The sequence below is a fragment of the Lepidothrix coronata genome, unplaced genomic scaffold, assembly GCF_001604755.1.
Source record: "Lepidothrix coronata isolate B3197 unplaced genomic scaffold, Lepidothrix_coronata-1.0 Scaffold203, whole genome shotgun sequence".
Classification (NCBI taxonomy): domain Eukaryota; kingdom Metazoa; phylum Chordata; class Aves; order Passeriformes; family Pipridae; genus Lepidothrix; species Lepidothrix coronata.
The window spans coordinates 65,995-86,313 of NW_016690383.1; the positions used below are offsets into that span (position 1 = coordinate 65,995).

Sequence of the window (20,319 nt, forward strand, 5' to 3'; positions counted from 1 at the left end):
TGAGCCCAAAATGGAAACAACAAATGGATTTCTGCATCCATCACCCTGTGCCTCCCCATTTCACCGGGCACAAGAGGGACACAACACGCGGCCTCCAACGATGGCCAGGGAGCCTGACAGGAGAGTTGTCCTCCTTTACTGAGTTACAAATAAAGTTATTTGCAATTTGAGACATGTTTTATGTTATAGCCATCTGCTAGCCTATACACTGAGCATAGTAACATCTATAAAAACTTATGTTTAGCATCAAACACAGCTCCAACTGTGTATTTTTGCCTGGTAGAGTGAATACACACGACACTTTAAAAACAAACAGGAGATCAGTTATAGCCCCTATGCTCTTTAGAGCTGACACACTATAAAGTGAATATTCAGTACAGAAAACTACTGGTCCTTTGTAGATCTTCTTACTCAAAGTAATAAAACAACCAACAAAAAACCAGCATCCCACCACAGCATAACTTCATTTGGAAACAGATATTTAGACTTTTTTTTTTTAAGCATCTGCATTGCATGCAGTGCAAACTGTTGCTAAATTTTAGTGTAATTTCCTCTGGCAGGGTCTAATGCAAAAACATCAAATAGATGGGGAAGGAGTGTCATCATGCAACTGTCAAAAATGGGAAAAGGGATTTTCTCTTACTTGCATATGGGTCAGATCTGGGGAGTGTATGAAGCTGAGACTAAATTATCCTCTCAACACACTATTAAAAATTTCCTGAATGGTTTCCAGCTGACACTGAAAATCTCCACAACTACAATAAATATGATGAACTGGAATTACTGAAAGAACTGACTTCCCAATTTTTTTCTTTTACTTACAATTATGTCTAAAGTAAGAGTTAGATGGTAAGAATGTCTACAGAATGATTATATGGTAATAATGCATAAAATTTTTTTAAATATCAGTGTAGCACTGAACACTTGACCTGAAAGCATAGTTGTGAGGATTTTTTTGAAGTAGCAGACAAATCCCCATTTTTATAAACTCTCAATAAAAGACCTGATAAAAGGTAAAAAGAAGTAAGCACTCTCAGAAAAGACTAACCTGGAATGGGAAGTGGAAGGGCTGTACAACTCATGGGGACACAGCAGAAAAGCTGATGAAGGTCCAGCATCAGAAGAAATGAACATTTGTCACATCAGGCAGTGCTGATATATGTGATCTTAGGAATGATGCTACTACCCTTGACTTAATTTTGTGATCTGCATATAAATCAGCCTTTAAAATTTTAGCCTGACAAATTCTATGCATGGAGTTACCTTATCCAGAAAGACAAAAGGCAGATATTACCCACTACAGGTCCTGTAACTTTATCTGCTGTTCCCAAAAACCAGGTCCCAGCCAGCCTGCAATGGTGAGGCCTTTCCATAAGGGCACAGACAGAAGGAATTCTGTTGGCTTCTCTGAAATTCAAGGGATCTGCAGCCATTGTGATACTGTCAGATTCAGGACTGTCTTCTATCCACTCTTCTGCACATCTCAGCAAACATAGGGACACACAGTTATCAGGTCCTCCATGATTCTTGATTTCTCCTTCCAGCAAGTCTGTGAAAACTATATATAATGGTTTTTATTGCTTTCCATTTCTTCAAACCTCTTTTAACCTAGGCTCTGGTCCATCCAGTCGACTCTCTTTTTCCTGTTCTGACAAAAGCAGAGCAGCCCTCAAGTGCCTTACCATGCTCTGAACATGTGGAAGAAGAGTTACTGTGCTCACAGCAGAAAGGGGCTGTTTCCCTGAACAGCTAAAAATGAGCTTCCTGTCCATGCTCCATGACCCCATGGCAGATGGTATCAAGACAGTTGTGTTCCAGGTGACTGACATGATAAAAAGTCTATCAGCATATCCAAGCCTCTCAGAATGGACAGCAATTGTAGCCCCTGGACTCAGGTGAAACCCCGTACAACAAACCCCTCTGTAGGCTTCCCCCAACAAACTAACTACAGGTTACTTCTTCTCATCCTACTTCTGCAGTTTGGAAATCTTCCTAGAGTGGCAATTAAGGAAGAAGAAAAATCCCAGAAATGAAGCAAGGAAAGCCTGAAGATGCAGCAAGTAGCATTTAGCTTCTCCCATGCCCTGCAAAAGGGGCAAGGGGCACTCAGGAACATCTCCCTCGGGATCCTCCTAACTTACTTTTACCACTTAGCAGTGAGCTGCAGCTCAGAGGAAAAACTGCTGACAAAGTAATGAACTTGCCTTTCTCCTAATGATCTTAAAATCATTCTTTTCAGTACATTTATTCTCCACACTGAATCCACCAGGACTGTCTGTCATTAAGGAAAAGGGAGGTGCAGATGAATGACATTCTACAAGAAACTGTTAGAGGAAAAAAGTTAAATAGGAAAAAAAAAAATCAAAAATACTATCACAAAACTGATCAAAAAAAGAACCACCCTGAAATAGTGCCAACTACTAGCAGAACAAAACCACCTGGAATGAGTTGAGCAAACTGGATTGTGGAAGGTACCTGTGGACCATGGGAAGCCCCACTGAGACCCTGCTCTTTTCCACCTTGTTTTTCAGACCAAGCTCATGTACAAATGCTTTCTGCCAGTCCCCAGAGGAAGGGAAAAGACATGATTACTCCACCTCAGGAGTCAGGAGTTCCTTCTGCTGCCAAAGGCTGATCTTACAGCCATGCTGGATACTTTTATAACCTGCCTTATGGCAGTGAGGGCACTTCACGTGGTCTCTGACCCCACATACACCTGTGGAACAACAGTTCTGCTCCCTGCACAGGAACTGAGATCCTCCTCTGTAGAAGGAGTTCACAGCAAGAACAGTCATGAAATGCTGACCCCTTCATATCTTTCGTTTTCCCTCATCTATGTATTTCTAGAAGGAATAGATTATAATGAGAAGATGAATCTGTACCTGGATATTATGGTGAATTCTGGCAGGTTTTTTTGTCTGTGTGAGCGCTTATGTTCAAACAGGCTTTTCTTCCCAACTCAGTACATCTTTCTTCATCTGACAAGGAGCAAGCCTACCATTCCAGTATTCCTTATTCAATTTCTTTTTAAAAGATTTTTGAGGAATGGTTCTATCCTGAAAAAACCTCTTTGCAGATATTTTTTCCTTTCTCTCTCTGCTTCCCTACCTCTTTTTTCTTGTATTATACTTCTTCACAGAATAGCCTCAGGAAGACACTTTTATGTTCGAGCACTGCTTGCATTTCTCTTATACGTGCACTTGTAGACTCTGTGCCTTACTTTGATTTCCTCTCAAGATTCTGACACTAAAATGTCCATCATCAACTCCTTGAATTACTTACCCCAGCACACTTTCTGATCCGGCTGAGCTGTTCTGCTCGGGTGTTTACTTTCCAGGAATGTCACTAGCAAGAGGGTCAGAAAGTTGCATTTCCCAAACCTCCACTGACAAGCCCAGGATCTGTGTTTCTTGCTTGGATGTAAATATTTGTTAGGATGATCCACACCAGCAGCAAAGCCAGCAGTGCAGTAATCATCATGTGCTTTCCACTTCAAACAGAATGGAAACAGTTTTCTGTATTTCTAATTATTTCCACAATCTTTTGAGTTTTCTAAGTAGTGCAAAAGATAACTAACTGGGGAAGCCTGTTTCTGTGTTAAAGACAGATATTCTGAACAAACTATATCTATTTTGACAGGTTATATATGGCAGTTATAAGCAAACACAAATATACCTAAAATATCAGTACTCCTGAAAAGACTAGTTTTGCTCACTGGTAATTTTTACAATGTCACTCACACCAAATCTACCACTTCAATAACATAAATAAAAGACATTACTGATGCAGTTGAAAAAAATTAATGCAAAAAAAAAGCATCTTGTATTTTTTTCTCCTATTTAAAATAAAAGATTCCATGGGATCAAAAATTAGACTTACAGAACAGCTGAAGAATAGCCTACATTAATTTTTCAAAGACCAATGCCATGAAAGTTCAAAAAGTGCTCACCATTCCCTGACATATTCAACATGAACATCTCCTGGATGTCTTTGCTTGTGATAGTTCTGGTACATTTATTAAGAAGGTCAGTTCTAAATTTAGTGATTCCTTAGGCTAGCAAAGCTATGAGGAAGGCAACTGGAAAAAATGAAATCTTCTGTCCCCCTTCTTTTGCAATTCATTAAGTTCACAGTCCTTGCCAACTCTTCTCCTTTACTACGTGAAGTGAACATCCTGTGAGTGCATCACCTACAGCCAACTCTCCATGGCCACCTCTCTTGGAACAAGGAGCACATGTTATAACAATTCCAGTGTGGAGATGCTGTGCTGGCAGCACACTGGCCAGGAAGAGGTTAGTAAGCAGCCAGCTGATGAGAGTCAATTAAGTCTAGAGGCAAAAATACTGGGAAACTCCAGCTGCCCATAAAAAAAAATTAGTCAGATATCCTAATGGGACTTGAGTTTAAAGAAACCTTTTCTTGACCCCTAAGCAATTTTGCACCAGAACAATAAATAGAGTAAACGTAAGCAAATTAGCTATTTTGGATTCAGCATAAATAACTCAGAAATAAGCTACTAAAGCTCACAACATAGATAATTACCCTTGAGAAAAGAAGTAATTAAAAAGTAGCAGTATCACCCATAGTTTTAGAAAAGAGGCCTGAAAGGAAGCAGTTCAAAGTCTTTCTGGTCAATCAGTAAATAAAGAAAAAAGAGAAAATGTTTAAATTGAGCTTGCAATTGAATTCCCTGGAGTACAGAACTCCAGGGCACTCCCACTCCAGCCAGAGGCTGTGTCCAACCTCCCAGTTCGCAGGTCAGACTCTTATTTGAGCAAGTATGAACCTGGCAAAACTGAAGCCAGCAGGAAGGACCTAAGGTAGAAAACGAAGTCAAACACAAACAGAAAAATCCAAGAGAAACCCGTGAGATTCTGTAGGAATAATCCTACAAACCAAGCTGTGACAGCGAGAAGCCTCGGGCGGTCATCCAACCTGACCCACTACCAGGCTGGGAAAAAAGCCACCCGGGAGAACAAGGGAACAGGAGAGATGGTAAATCACCTGCACAAAGAAGAGGACTGGGTATAAGGTAAGGTGCTCTCACAGACCAGGACAGCTGGTCCTTCCATAATCATGTAAATTAAACATTACTGACCTATGCAGACGAGTAAGCAGCTGCACTAAAGTCTGACGTAGCTCCAGAGTGACGAACACTTTTGTCACAACTGCTGTCCCCTTCCAGCAGCTGCCACTCCAGAGAAGCTCCCAACAACGGCTGCAGCCAAACTGAACAGAAGAATAATTGAACTATTAATTAGTGGGAGCAACGTGCTAATCACTTGGTGGCTGTGATACACTAAGAACTAGCAAGCCAGCCATTTATGCACTAGACTATATGTCATTAAGAGAACTCAAAAGGATATTCACAAAGAAGTGGCAATAGTCTTCTACACAAAATTATTGTGAGAATTAATCACAGGTGTAGAACAGAAACATCATGTCTGAACTGACACAGAACTCAAAAAAAAAGCAAGAGGTCAGATACGTAATTACATATTTTGAGCAAGGGAAAAGGCTCTTGCCACCAGAGTGGCCACAGATACTGTGCAGATCCAGCATAATATTTGCATTTAAGATCTGGAATGGGAGGGAAAGGTACATGACAAGTTTTATTTAGAGTAGCTGACAGCATCAAAAAGTACACAGGAACCTTAAAAAAGTATGAATGAGCAACAAGGCAGGAGATGAAAGGTCAAAAAGTAAAGAACCATCAAGCACATATCCACTCAAACTAAACATAACTCAGGAGCTCAGACAGCTCAATGAAAATAATTGCACAATTATGCCAAAGACGACGTCAGACTGGTTTTTTCTTTAAAAAAAACCAACATGAAGAATCAATCAGAAAAATAATACAGAATTCCTGACAATATATTAAGAAGTCTCTGCCATGGTTTGCTCCTGGAGATTATTCTTCATTCACATCTAGCAATAAAACAGAAATACAGTACAAAAAAGGCCTCAGAAATGGGAGGTCGTAAATCCCCAAGAAGACAAACTAAGCTTGAGGAGAAAAGGTGCAAGAGTTAAAAATCATACATAATAAGGCTCTGACAAGTGCTCAGACTTCAAAAACAAGGGGAGAGGCCACCAAATATAAGAGAAGCATGTTTATGACAGAGTGAAGGAATTTGACCAATCAAGGCATAAACAACAAAATTAACCTGCAGAAATGACTGTGAGTCATCGAGCCCAAGAGATAAAAACACTGCTTTTTAAACCAGACATCTACACGAGTAAGAACATCCCCAGCCAGGTCAGGTAAGGTATCCCTGGATGCTCTTGGCACCATTCTGAAGCATCCAGGTGTCACCACTGCCAGAGACAGCACACAGGACCAGACAGGCGAGGTATGAGAACCTGGATGGCAATTTTTATATTGCTACTCCTCCAGTGTCAAACAGGCATCATCAAACACATCTTGTTATGAAAAAGGTCATTTTTGTTTAACACAGGAGTTTATTAAATACAGGACTACTATCATGAACAGCAAAAAGGTTTATTGAAAGGCTGCAGGGAAATAAGGAGAGTTCCTTACTAGGTCCTAGCAAGGTGCATGTATGTGCTGGCCCTTCAGCACTGGCAGAGAAGCTCATTTCCCAACAGATAACCAGTGAAAGATTATTCTGTTCTTTAGGAGTGACCAACCCATCAGAGCACACAGGGTTACTGGCAGTACAATGAGGGTCTACAGCTGCTTGCACAAGTTTGTAACTTAAAGCAGGTTCAAAAAGGGGTTCAAACATATTTCAGCATCAAAAGAGTTTAAAACCTTTTATAACTGTTAACTTTGTTCTACCAGATTATCTGTACCAATAAATGGGGTAGCTTTGGTCAGTAATTATGTCACACGTTTCCAGAGCCCACGAGCACCTCCCTTCCTGCTGGAATTCCCCAAAGTCATGGCAATTTGTCCAGTTTTACTCCAGCTCAGGTTGAGTATTTATTCTTCCGGTTTCCACATGACTGAGCAGAATCATTTTTAAACAGCACACAACAAAGGGAGGAGGCAAACAACCAAAAACAAACAACAACAAATTAAAAACCACCTTTTTCACTGTTCTACCTACTTAAAGAAATGCTTCTCCAGTGGTTTCTGCAAGGTCTAGATCCCTTCCCTTTATGTTTTTCACTTGAAGCAAAAAATATTTTCAGTATGTATTAAGATAACAAGCACAACCTTTTAATTTGATGAGTTTTATCTGCTTTCATGGGGAAAATGCTCATTTCAACCAATACACAAAATAATTTGTGTAGCAGTGGCTCAGATATACAGAATATGTCTCAATTGGATTGTTACAATCACAGGACTGAAGGTCCAATTAAGTCCTGTTGCTGCTATTTTAAGCAACTTTATAATAGAATCCAATCATCAAATAATAACCAACTCCTGAGAACTTCTCAAAGCCACTACTCTGATTACAAGGCTGCTCCAGAACCCCTCTCATATTTTGATTAGGAACCAATTAAGATTAAGAGCTAGTTAAGACTGATTTACAGATTTATTATTTTAAGTTTACACTGACTTACTCTTTTTCCCTCACTAGCCTTAGCATTTAAACAGTTTTCTTCCCTTTTCAATACTGAGAGATAAGCACACGTAGATATAATACTGTCGCCTTAGCCTGTTAACTGAAAAAAGCCATTTTTTCCTCCCTTTATGACGTAGGAAAGAGAACTGACCTCCCAGACCATCCTACCAGCCCTTCCTCACATCTGTCCCAAAATAAGCTTTTTTTTTTTTTTAAAGTATCCCTGACCAGAATTCTCCACATCTGCTTATTCCCTAGATATACAGCACTCAAGTTTTAAAATCACCATGGTATCAAGTGATATACTCAAGTCTTTCACATTTTTCCATTTCTAACTGATAAACCATACTTTTATATCTCATATGTACTTAATATATAATAATATATCTTTATAGATACTATGTGTTAACTGTATATTTGTTGTTACTGCATGACCATGCACTCTGTACTGTCTCATTTAGGTATCCGTATTGCAAATCCTCCAGCTCATTCAGTCCTTCCAGAGAGACTTGAGTCCTCCCCTGTATTGACAATGTCCCCCAGATTGCCCCAGCAGATTCCATTAAGGCAGTCCTTTCATAAGTACATCAAGACCAAACCACCATTTTAAATTGTCTCTAGATTGGTTCTTGAAAACTTGCCGCCAGCTTCTCTCCAGCCCACACGTCCTCACAGCACTAACTCATCATTACACCATTACACCACACTTGGCTCTAGGCAATCTCCAACACGTGCTCTACTGACCCTCACTTTGGTGGGATGAACTGTACTTGCAGTGCTGCTCCAGCCTGGACACTGCTTGCTCCATCAGCTCTCCAGCAACCCCCTCCTGTTGAGGATAATCCCCCCAACAACACTGTGCAAGTGGTTTTCAAATTAGAAGGTAGGGGTGGGCATACAAAACATATCCTTGCTGCAGATGGGGCAAGGGAAGGGATAAAAAGTATGCAAAGTCATCCTTTCCACTCCTGTACCAACAGCTGCCCACATTCCTGCCTCACACTCCCCAGGAGCACTCCCTTGCTCCCCATCACCTTCCCCAACTGCTCCGGCTGGGCAGGACCTCGCCATCACCAAACCGCCGTAACAAACATAGTGGCTTCTGGCAAGGACTGTAACAGGCAGCAGCTGCACTACCCCAAATCCACCTAGACAGGGACACCAATAGTGGGGAGGGGGAAACTGGTTGTGTGACCCTGGGAATGAGTCATGGCTCAGGCAGCCCTGGCCTCTGAGCAAGGAGGGAGGCAGGTGCCAGAGCAGAAGGCAACAGCAGCAGCCCACTCCCATCCTGCACACTCGTGGTCTGTCCAGTCAGCACCAGTCCTGCACTTCCAGCAGCTGGGTGGGAACAGAGACCTTCTAGTCCTGGCACAGGAGGGAGGTACATGGTCTGTTTACCCAGAGATTTCAGGCTCGTCTGCTGAAATTCCATAAACCCCAAGGATTTATTGTAGAAGCTCTGACGTCACTTTCACACAACAACAGACATTCCCGGCAGTGAGAAATGAGACTGAAGCAGGAGAAGTTTGTGAGGGCCTGCTTCCCAAATTCCGGCAGTCACAGGTTTGTGTGCTACATTACAGCTGTTCCGACTGCTGACATCTCATCTCTTATGTACTTATATACCCATTACCATAGTAACCAAATTCCTCAGAACATATAATGCAATTTTTGTATCTAGTGTATTAGAACAAAATTATTAAGGTTACAAAGGCAAGCACTCCAAAATTAGAAAGTGTCAGAATTCAGACTGCCATCTCCCTTGCCAACCCATCTTCTCTTGCTGCCTCCCTCCCCATCTCCCAGGCTCCCAAGTCACCTCTCCTGCAAACCTCCAGCTCCAGTTCTCCATCAGCTATAGCTCCTTCCTCTCCAACCCTTCCACAGTTCCAGTTTCACTGTACTTCTGTCCTGACATATTCCTATCTCTCCCCTCTCATCTGACTTTTATACCCCCTGTATTCACACCAGGCATTTTTCTCCTCCACACTGCCTGAGTGCTCTCCAGGAATGATTCACTGAACACAGGACAGATATTCTAGGAACTGGAAACGGAAAAGTTCTTCTGATTTCCCATAGTCCAGGGCTGGAGCATCTTCTGCTGCTCTCCAAGGATTCTACACACACAGAAGGTAAACAACTACATCTCTTCTCCAAGACACTGCTTTAAAAAATTATCTGGCTCTTTTCTGGTTTTGGCAGTATTACTAATTGTCCTTAACATAAGGGATGAAAGAGATAGGTCAGCATCTGTACCTAAAGCTAATACTTGGAACTCAGAAAGAAGGCCCACAAAGCAGGTTTAATGCTCAAGCTCCATCCTACCTGGCTTAACTCTTACTGGGAGTAGTTAAACATTTTTTTTCATGTACACCAACTTTTCAGCTCCCAAGCAAGAAATACAGCACTTTCTTCTGGCCTGAAGAGATGAGGAAAGAGCTTAAGTTGCTTGAAGGTACCTAGTAAGCATTACAGCACTTTAAGGCTGAAACAGCAATTTCAACTCAAGTAGGAACACATCCATCCTGAATTTGACAGAAAACTGTAATCAGAAATTGGTCTATTCCAACAGCACAGATCCAAACACCTTTATATTTCATGAGTTCTTTGTGTGCTCACACACAAAGCCATTTAATCCAGCTGTTCTCAGCAATCATTCACAAAAGCAAATGAACGAAAAAGAAATAATCAGCAACCATTTCCACTCCTACCCTTTGGCTGAGGGGGACAATAATTTGACTGCTTCAGTCGATAGACAAAACTATTTCCTGTGCCTTTAAAGAGGTTATTTGAGAGAACGTGCTTTCACACTTGGGCTTTCTGAAAACAAGGTTGTCCTGCCTGTTTCAAGGGCCCTGGCCTCAGCTTTTGCATGAGGTGAGGCCGGGAGCTGCCAACAGGTGACTTTTCCAAGATTGATCTGATCTTCGGGAGGCGTAGTAAAGGAATAGCGTTGCAAAGAAAAAGCCAATTAAATTAATCTTATTTTTCTCCTTAAGCAGTCACGCTGGCAGGGACTGAGCTCGAAGGCCTGTGTCTTGGCCTGCACCATGCTGGATGGCAGCGAGTCGCTGATCTGAAGGCAATCAGTGATTTGGTCAAAGCAAAACTAAAAGCACTCAGTCATGCCATCTAATGAAGGATGGGAATGGGAGATGATTAAAGCTACTACTCAGAGCTGTAACCACATGGCACAGCTGGAGCAGGACCGAGCTCTATGGTCTGAAGGGCTTCCTTAAGGTGGTCTGGAAGTACGTGACACAGGGGCCCGGCTCCATCAGGACATGAAGTAAAACACCAGGGAATGAGGACAGGCACAAGAACAGTCCAAAAGAGCAGTGGCAGAAGGGAGTTGGCACGGGGACATCAGAAATTTTCAAAAATCAATCACCTGCTGGTTTGTTTTGGTGTTGGGTTTGTGCTCTTTGCTCTTTTTTCCAGAAGCAGGGCTTGGTATTCTCTCTCCATATTCATTTCAGCAAATGGAAGACTCACAAAAGAACATAGCACTTTTTGTAGGTGACACCTCCCAGAGACCCTCCCATTTCCCTGGAGAGTTTACCAAACATTTTTAGACAAAGCAGGACAAGTTGACTGCCTTAGTTTCAATACTGGAGTTTTAAACCTTTGCAGAAGAACAGCTAAGTCAGTGAGTAACAGAATCATGACCACCAACATCTTCTGCCTCAAGACTACCAGCCTGCACAGAGCTGGAGAACATGGGGGCTGAAGGCTGTTTCTGCTCCAGTGGCTGTTTGGAGGTAGATGTTATCAAATTCCTTTCACATCTGCTTAGATTTCAGGAGACAAGCATCTCCACATCACATACAGAAAAACCACCCTCACATCCTTTTGGCAGCCAGCCTTTTGAAGGGGAGCAGAGGAGGAGGAGCTCCTCGCCCCAAGAGGCTGCCTGTGAAGGGCACGAGCAGGGTGCAACAGCAGAATAATACAGGAAATTTTTGCACTACTGCAGTCTGCACTGCACCTACTCTAGGGATAAATAAAATTCCAATCTCCACAATCTCCACTGCTGTCAATCTGACACCTTTTGTGAATACTAAATTCACACATACAAAGAACTTTCTCCTTTGTAGGTTTTGAAACATCTCACACGCCGTTTCCTACTGGTAACGGAACAAGCAGCATAATTTCATACCTGGCAATTTGAAGCCTCTTTTTCAGCAGTTTGGAATAATGGATTATGCCTTTTGTTTGTCAGTAGGAACAGGCAAATAGAGAGGGGAAAAAAAACCCCAAATGCAAAGTTTCAAGCAACAGTTCCTGTACTAAAAGAAGATCTATTTGCTGCCTGCTCCTGTTGGCTAACAAACAAAGGGAACAACAGGTGTCCGTTTTAAAAATTCTAAGGATCTTGGATTTTTGAGCTGGGAAAGTAGGACGACCTCCTGATACCTTGGGCAGATACACCCCTAACAACCGACCAGCAAAAAGCAAGAACTGCTCACTCATCATGCATGCAGCTCACCCGAGCAGCCCAGCTGGACAGGGAGCTACTGAGAGCTCAACAAGCCATGCCAGAAAACACTATTTACTTTTTGGACACAAGCTATAAAGAGCAACCAAGACGTAATTAAGGTTCCTGAACACAACAGGGCAAAGAATATCAGCTCCAGTGTTGGTCAACTCCAAGAAGTTTTTAGTACATCCGGACAGCTTCTCAGAGACCACCAGCTCAACCTCTCACTACCAATACTCAGTTTAGAGCCTCCAAATGCCCCTCTGCAGATTATTTTGCAAAGTCATTCTGAATGAGGGAATATCTAAAGCTCTGGCCTGAAAAAGAATAAACCTGCCCATGTTTACATGAACCATATTGCTCAGTATAGCCAACGAGCTGCATGAGAGCCAGTTGCTGCCAAGCCACAAAAGGGCTCCCAGAAAGAAGAACTCCAATACATTCCTATACTAATAATAATTTCAAAGGCTTGAATAAAAATCAGTCTGGTTATATCAGCACAGCAGTTGGTTTTGGCTACTCCCCTGACCCTGGCCATGGCCCAAAGGTAATCTTGGTGGAAGGTTGCTGCTGGTACTGCCATGACATATATACAAACACCTGAAGTGTATGGGACAGTTCTCTGGTAGAAACCAATACAAGCATGCCAAGAAGACACTGTGCAGTGCTCATTTAAATATCTCCAAAACAATCAAAAACTGAAAAAGGTTACATTAAAAGATAAAAAAACCCCTTGGATATTTATAAAACACCCTGTATTTGCTTCTGGCACACAACACACATCCCATTCTCCAACCAGGCAGGAAAGAGTTATTTTTGAGAACTTGATAGTAAGAACTGAAAAGAAATAACTGTGCTTCTCTCACTCTCTTTTTTTCTATTAAGCTAATTCCTGTTGTATAAAGTCAGCTTGAAAGCTCCTTTCAAAGAAAGGGGGGAGGGAGGAGAGGAAGAATCAGATCTGCTTGTTTTTTGCATTTGACATTCAGGTCTTGTCGCCCTGTTTTGTTTTCCTGGAGGACGCGGCGGCGCAGACCTCGCAGAATGATGACATCACACCCACAAAAAAACCAAAACCCAAACAGGAGGGAAGCAGCTCTCCCTCCAACGAGAGCTCAGAACAGCACCTCTGCTTCTGGCTGGTACCTTCTGGGCAACTCAAAACTCAGTGTGTCCAGGGGTGATGGAATATTCCCTTCAGACCCTGACCCATGGCAGCAGCACATCAAAATGGGGAATGCAACAGTCTTGCTGCTTTCCAGGCCAGGCAGAATTAAGTTAAAAGGTGTTTAGTTACTGTTCCCCTTTAGAAATACCTTGAACGCTACATTGTTTTATGCTTGTTTATGCCTGTTTCATTGTTGGTTTGGAGTTATACAGGCAAGAGGCTTTTACCACCATGAAACAAAGCAAAGTACAGCATGTTTAATCACTGTAAATTGGAAACTGCTCTTACTGAAAGGCTTTACAAACTTATTTCTTCCATATGAGGTAAATGTTCTGAGCAGCATCTTTGCTGCAGAGCAAGAAGCTGTACTACACTGGGGACAGAGGAACTGCTAGGTGTGTATGCATGCAGAGTGCAGCACCTGTAGAGGGAAGAGACACACCTCTTGCAGGGAAGAGGTGTTCATACCTCGTCTGTATTTATTAAAACTCGGAAGAGGCCCGTGCTACAACATGTGCACTGACTACTCTACGTCACAAGGAGATTTACCCTTCATATAACACCTGAACTCAACACACTGACATGACTGGCAAGCTCACAAATCTTTGGCAAGACACCAAACTAGATGGCACACAAACAGTTTCCTTGCTCCTAACAATTTATGAGTTAATTTTACACAGCAACAACAAAAACCAAGAAAGAAACAAAAAGGGAATTACAGAAATGTAAGATATTAAACATCCAGTGGTCACATGGTTCCAGTGATAGCTATTGAACGGCACAGTGGTGACAAAACATTTGATAGCCTTTTGCTGTGATTTCTCAGTAGTTAAATATGAAATTAGGCAGACTGACACCTCCACCTTATTCACAAGCTCAATTCAGACAAAATACTAATAATTTCTCAAAGCAGTAAAACAAACTTAGCCTTGTTATTAACTTAGGGACAATGTTCCAACAGGAACATCAACTAACTAGGTATCATTCTCAGATTTAGTCCAGAAAAAGTATTTTTAAAATATGCCATCCCAGAGAATCTCCCACTTCTCCCCAGAACTTACAAGTCCGTTATTACTATTCATTAGATATGAGAAAAAGGTTCTTCCCCCAGAGGGTGTTTGGGCACTGGAACAGGCTCCCCAGGGAAGTGGTCACAGCCCCAAGCCTGACAGAGTTGAAGAAGTGTTTGGACAACACTCTCAGGTACGTGGTGGGATTCTTGGGGCTGTCCTGTGCAGGGCCAGGAGCTGGACTTTGATAATTCTTGAGGGTCCTTTCCAACTCAGAATATTCTGTGATTCTGTGATCATGTACCTTGGGAAATTCCAGCACAACAAATGGTTGATTTCAGATCAAATGCAATCACAGATTTCTGTGACGCAGCTGACATTTTCCATGGAGTTTGACTTTAAACAGTTAAACAATAAGACAGTGGAACGCACTATCTAAAGATCTCAATCTCCTGCCCCAGTGATTAAAAAGAAGGAAAATGAGACAAGCAACTGCTATTAAGGAAGCATCAAAGGCAGGTGGTAGGTTCAATACAAGAAGGAATTCTACTTGTAGGTCTGAAGTTCAAGATCTGTTGTCTCGGATGGGCCCAGCGGAGCGTGCCGAGTCCTGCTGGGTTGGTCAACTCCAAGTTGACTGGAGACCAGTCAGGACAGTCAGACAGTGACCATCTCTGTAATTTTCTCTTTACATATTTACAGAATGTATTTTAGTGGTGAGACCGTATGTGTCATGTCCTTAGAAATGCTAATCACAGGCATGAAATCACACACAGAAAACCCCTAAATCAGCAGGTGCTCGGTGCCTCCAAACCAGAAAATAAGCAGACAAGTAGAATCACAACTCACACCATCCTCTCCTTCCACTCATGCTGCTCCATATCATCCCTGTTTCCCCAACACCTATGTAAATAGGGAGGTAGATTTTGCAACAGGCATGATAAACAGGTAGGAACTACCTCAAACCAGCACAGGTAACATTAGTTCCGAAGCTGAAAGCAATTCTTGGAGAAAACTTGCTAAATTTCATACTCTGTGGCAACATCAAACAGAAATCCCTCAGAAAAACAAAATATTGAGCACTTTCACACAGGTACTCAGATTACAAGGCTTTTATGTTTTTTTGGGTTCTTATAGTTTAAAAGAATGACTGAAGCAACAGAATTCTTAGTTTTATCATTTCCAAGTAAGCCCCAGCTATTTTACCACATAGGTATGCTTGAAATGAATACCCACACTGGAAACCTCTCTGCAGAGACAGTTATAGCAGAATCTAGAACAGATGAGAGTTACTTGTGATGAGCTGAGCAATGGCTCATCATGGAGCTCACAGATTCCCAGAAGGCACAAGGGCTTGAAGGTCTTCCTCCTTCCCAGGGTATCAGGTGAGAACACTCTCAACTTTTTACAGCAGTGTGCACTTGCATTACACAATAATTAGGCCCTGAAGAAGATGTGAGATTCAGCTGTAGTAGGCACTGCATAAACAGAATGAAAAGATACCCTCTGCCTCCACAGATCTCCATAAAAATATCCAGACAATACCCAAGTATTGCAATTTTATATGCACAGGCATATTTTTCACTTAGATGGGCAGTTCCCAGTTATCCTTGTGCGTGACCAACTCCCAAAATGAAACAACTTAGTTTGTTATTTATCAAGTTCAGGGACTGATTTACAATGCATTAAAAGCCCTTTTCAGATTTATATAAAGATAAAAATCAGCAAAAAGTCACAGAAAACACATAAAACCACAGAATATTACAGAATTCAAGCTTTAGCCAGCTCATTCATGACCAGCATTAAATTGCCATTATGATAAGAAAACTCTACACAGTATGATAAAACGAGAAAAGCCATCCCCTGCATTATCAGTAGGTCAGGCAGACTTTCAGAAGGAGATCTGGGACAGTGGTGCTGCTGAACTTTGAGGTCTGTGCTGCTCCACCACACCCTACAGGCAGTGCAGCATCTCCTACACTTCTGCTTCTCCCTTACAACCTGCAGTCCTGAAGTTAACTGGGGACCAAGAAGACAAATTCTTCTACCCCACCACCAGCTACACTGGGCAAATTGCTCACTTCTCCACCTGTACTTCAGTATCCCCACTTTATAAATGTGAAAAAAAATACACATTTATCATCCATTTAAAATACCTTGAGATTTATGGATGAAATTCAGAACAGGGAATTACTATTATTATCCTGCCAATTCAGAGAAAAGTATAAAACCATCACGTATGTAAGATAATCTTTCTTTGTTATAGCTTAGATTTTTATTTGTGTATTAATATTTCATTTCTCATCACATTAATATTAATTACAGTTATTTCTATTTAAACATAAAATATTTGTAATACCTACAAAAAACACTGATTATACCAATTTATAGTCACTACAGTAATTAATTTTCAATACCAGAGTGCAATGGGAAGACTATTCAAATGAGGATGACACACCCTGGTGCTGGACCAGCCACTGCAGAGATTCCAGAGCCCCATGTGACAGCCCACCTGCACAGTGGCCCACAATCACCAATTCCTGCAGCATGGGAAAACGAGAGACCTAAAATAATGTGTGAATTAATACTTTCAAGAGATAGAGGATATTTAAGAAAAAGAACCTATCACTGAAATATTTTGGAAAATTCAGGGGGTTTTCCAAAATATTTTTTAAAATTGTGCATCGAAAATTCCATGTAAATTTTTTTCAACGGATTAGCAAATAATCTTTAAATGTTCTTTATGTTTTTGTGACTAATTATGAGCCACTGAAGATAAAACATGTTCTTTATACGTAAACTATTTTCACGTTAGTCTAGTATTCAAAGCACTCTGCTTGTTATTGTCAAATCAGGAATGAATCTTTTGCCCAGTCTTGTTTTTGCAAATAAATTTACATCAGCAGTATTGCAATGAAATCAAAGGTAATGGTGAAGGTGAGGACTTCCTTCTGCCACAACACTTTGGATAAAAAAGCATATATATGGACCTCTTCTTTAGTACAGATTAAAATAATCTGTGTTTGGGTCCCTGCACTCTGTCCTCCCAGTCAGCAAGAGAGAAATTTTGAAGACTCTGGTCAGTTCAGGACTGCTGAGTAGGTTGATCTGGTGAGAGTGTGGTCAACTTCTGAGCTAGCAGCTCACAGCAACATCTTCTAAGAGTGGGGGAAGGAAATATCTCCAGTGATTGTCATGCAAACATCTAAACTCAGCCTCATTAAGCCCTCTTCTCCCACCTCTATGGGCACTCCAGCTTGTACAGCTCTGGCCATCCAAGGTGGCTTTTGGAATGGAGATGTTATAGGATTCCTTTGCCCACATATTGTGTCAAATGAAGGGAAAAATAATCTTCCATCATTCACAAAGGACAGATGATCAGCATTCAGATGGGTTCGCCTGCATTCTTGCTGCAAAACGGGCAGGTCCCAGCAAGAATTAACAGGAGGTTCCACCGCACACCTCCAGCCAGAGACTAACCTAGTTTTAAATACTTCAAAGCATGGGTTAGAGGGGGGTTTGTGTGGAAAGGGAAGAAGGAAAATTAAGCCAAAAGCACAGGTAAGAGTTCGAGGTTTGCCTATATGGCAATTAACCTATAATAAAAATGGAGCTTGGCATTCTTAGCAAGGCATTGCTTCTGAAACATATCATTATTTCCTTCCCAACTTTGATATGCACTTCTAGGAGCCAGCAGGAATTTTTGTCAAGGCCTAGGTTACCCTCTTTTTTAACAAAGTTGCAAACCTTCATAAGAACCCCAATCTGTGAGCCTGGCTGCATACTGGGATGTACTGAGCAAGCATAAAGTGGGGTTTGTACCTGCTCAGCTGATGCCAAGGAAAATCATATCACTGCATCACAGTCTTTATGGGTGGTGAAGCCACATTACTTCAGTTAGTCCAGTACATAATTCTCAAGACAAGACTTTAATATGCACCGAGTAATAAAAAAACCCCAAGGAAATGTGGGAGGGCGGTGGATTTAGAGGCAGAAGATCATGTGCTGTGCACAGACCCCATGTTCCATTTGACCCTGAAGAGGTAGGCAGCTTACCTAGGGGTACAGGGCCAAATCACAGCAAAACAGATTCCAAACCCAGGGTTTAACTAGTTTGCTATCTAGGCCAGGAAACAGTTCTGGAACACATTTAACACAGTTGAATCGCATCAAATCACGGCTGGCCCAGAACTGATTCTAACAACTCTCAACTGCTCCTTGGACCAGGCAAAGCCAAAAAGAAGATCACAGTATACAGTTTATGAAAAGCACAGAGACAACCCAAACATCCAGAGCAGCAGCAGCAGCAAAGCACAGCACATTCAAATCCCATGATCTTTATTCAGATTGGGTTACAAGGAAGTGGGAACTGGGAGGAGTTAATGTTAGTGACAACTGCAAGTGAGAGCTAAAGGAGAAACATGTTGCACCGCCACTGCTACACAGCTTGAGAAATCCTCATAACTGATGGAGAAAGTTACTGCACTACTTACTGGATACCCGTGGCCTATTTGAGAAATAGCACTAGCAAAAATAACCTCTCCTCTCATCTCGGCTGGGGAGGGAGGGACAGTCACCAATTAAAAGGGGACTCTGGTAGGAAATGAGAATTGCATATTAAGAAGGGGGAGGGAAGCAAAAATAACAAACATGTGCAACAGCACATGAGATTCTTTCCAAGAAATCTCAGTACAACATTTCTCTGGGCATGGGCTCATGGGTCTGTTATTGGCCTTGAGCAGTGGTACGTCAGGGAAGAGGAAGGATTGCTGGATGCTTGGAAAACAGACTGAACACATGGATGGGGAACAAGCCAAAAACTGTTATAAGAAATGTTCCCTACCCTTTCAACATACTTGCACTTGCATATTCCACTTTCCCATGCTCCTGGATCCCAAAGCTTTCCACAGGTTAGAAATCAGCCAGACTAGAGCAAACTGAAGCTGAACCAGCAATGCAAAGGCAAGGACTGATCATAAAGGACTGAACCCCTCAAAATCTGTGTCTAGTGATGCTCAGTCAATGGCAGCAGGCTAAAGAAAAAGAGGTTTTAAAGTTCAGATGAACTAAGTGAAAGGCTGAAAGCAACTTTATTCACATTTAAAGAATTCAGGTGTAATAGACATTGGCTATAAGCAAAAATCTCCAAGATTAACATTAAACATCAAAATTTCCTTTTCAGATATGGATTGACACAAGTGACACACAGCAAAAGCTTCCAATAAAACTCACAGGTACTGCTCCCCCACATTCTGATAGGAGACTGCCCTGTAAACATGCTGCACTCAATGAGCGTAGGAGAAAACTGTTTTTATAAAATTACACCTCACTCTAAAGAAAATATTTGCATGGCTGTAGCCAGGAGTGTAATAAGGGTCAGTGGAAGATCACAGGCACAGAAAAATGCAGAGCCTGCCAGCTTTAGAGTTCCATGATTCTCACTTCTTTCCTCAAGATATAACTTTTCCCCCATACAAAATATTTCTAGCCTTTTCTATTCTAAGGACAGTATTCAATATGTAAATCTCATGCTGTCACCCCATCCTGACCCCTAGAGAAAAATCAAAACTGTTTCTAGCCAAGCAATACAACAGGCAAAACTACAAGCTACTGTCCACTTGTATTAAGAAGCCATCATCACTTGAACCCATGTTGGACTGTCCTCACCAAACCCTAAGAAAAGGAAAACCTCATCTCAAAACTGCAGTGTAGGTGCAGATCTGGGCTCAGCAAGCTCTGATTAATCTGGAGAAACTTCTCTGTTTAGGCAAAACTTACTGCTGCTTTGGCAATTTCATGCTATGTTTACAGTGGCTACCTTGCCTTTTCTTCTGGCAAAGTAACCAAGATATAGCAGGATGTAAAAAAAAAAAAAAAATCAACAAATTAATAATAAAAGAAATCTAGAGTAACAATGCACTGATTTCTGACCAGGTATTAAAAGTTCCCAATGGCTTCCCTTCGGTAATTAAAAAAAAATACTGTAATTCCAGTGATCACCAAATATTTGTTTAAAAACAGCCTTAAGAAGCCAGGTTTGGAGCCCCCATTGTGCTGGCTAATGTCCATTGTGTTTCTAAGGGCCTGCAGAAAGTATTCCCTCCTCCATGTTCTGTACTGTAA

General features: G+C 41.6%; 1 protein-coding gene across 3 annotated transcripts in view; it reads right to left on the reverse strand.

The window, feature by feature from the left end:
- The window catches only part of TAOK1 (TAO kinase 1), a 70,009-nt gene that overhangs the window by 45,740 nt on the left and 3,950 nt on the right, over window positions 1–20,319 (reverse strand). Inside the window, exon 1 of one of the 3 annotated variants that reach the window (XM_017832553.1) lies at window positions 5,099–5,220. The exons of the other annotated variants lie outside the window; for them this stretch is intronic. The gene's annotated coding sequence lies outside the window, so the exon portion shown is untranslated. Of the gene's footprint in view, window positions 1–5,098; window positions 5,221–20,319 lie in introns of those variants that run through there. 3 annotated transcript variants of the gene reach the window in all.